The following is a 1,532-nucleotide window of genomic DNA, read 5'->3' on the forward strand; positions in this document are numbered from 1 at the left end:
GGAAATTGAAATAAGAACACCGTGAATTCATTGTCCCAGGAAGGGGAAACTTTATTGACACATTCCTGGGGTCAGATACATCACATGATCACACTGACAGAACCACAGGCACATAGACACAGGCAACAGAGCATGCACAATGTCGGCACTAGTACAGTGTATATCCACCTTTCGAAGCAATGCAGGCTGCTATTCTCCCATGGAGACGATCGTAGAGATGCTGGATGTAGTCCTGTGGAACGGCTTGCCATGCCATTTCCACCTGGCGCCTCAGTTGGACCAGCGTTCGTGCTGGACGTGCAGACCGCGTGAGACGACGCTTCATCCAGTCCCAAACATGCTCAATGGGGGACAGATCCTGCGATCTTGCTGGCCAGGGTAGTTGACTTACACCTTCTAGAGCACGTTGGGTGGCACGGGATACATGCGGACGTGCATTGTCCTGTTGGAACAGCAAGTTCCCTTGCCGGTCTAGGAATGGTAGAACGATGGGTTCGATGACGGTTTGGATGTACCGTGCGCTATCCAGTGTCCCCTCGACGATCACCAGTGGTGTACGGCCAGTGTAGGAGATTGCTCCCCACATCATGATGCCGGGTGTTGGCCCTGTGTGCCTCGGTCGTATGCAGTCCTGATTGTGGCGCTCACCTGCACGGCGCCAAACACGCATACGACCATCATTGGCACCAAGGCAGAAGCGACTCTCATCGCTGAAGACGACACGTCTCCATTCGTCCCTCCATTCACGCCTGTCGCGACACCACTGGAGGCGGGCTGCACGATGTTGGGGCGTGAGCGGAAGACGGCCTAACGGTGTGTGGGACCGTAGCCCAGCTTCATGGAGACGGTTGCGAATGGTCCTCGCCGATACCCCAGGAGCAACAGTGTCCCTAATTTGCTGGGAAGTGGCGGTGCGGTCCCCAACGGCACTGCGTAGGATCCTACGGTCTTGGCGTGCATCCGTGCGTCGCTGCGGTCTGGTCCCAGGTCGACGGGCACGTGCACCTTCCGCCGACCACTGGCGACAACATCGATGTACTGTGGAGACCTCACGCCCCACGTGTTGAGCAATTCGGCGGTACGTCCACCCGGCCTCCCGCATGCCCACTATACGCCCTCGCTCAAAGTCCGTCAACTGCACATACGGTTCACGTCCACGCTGTCGCGGCATGCTACCAGTGTTAAAGACTGCGATGGAGCTCCGTATGCCACGGCAAACTGGCTGACACTGACGGCGGCGGTGCACAAATGCTGCGCAGCTAGCGCCATTCGACGGCCAACACCGCGGTTCCTGGTGTGTCCGCTGTGCCGTGCGTGTGATCATTGCTTGTACAGCCCTCTCGCAGTGTCCGGAGCAAGTATGGTGGGTCTGACACACCGGTGTCAATGTGTTCTTTTTTCCATTTCCAGGAGTGTATATATATATATATATATATATATATATATATATATGTGTGTGTGTGTGTGTGTGTGTGTGTGTGTGTGTGAGTGAGTGAGTGTGTCTGCGTATTTTCTGAGAATTAAAATCAAAT

Source organism: Schistocerca piceifrons, chromosome 1 (assembly GCF_021461385.2).
Source record: "Schistocerca piceifrons isolate TAMUIC-IGC-003096 chromosome 1, iqSchPice1.1, whole genome shotgun sequence".
Classification (NCBI taxonomy): domain Eukaryota; kingdom Metazoa; phylum Arthropoda; class Insecta; order Orthoptera; family Acrididae; genus Schistocerca; species Schistocerca piceifrons.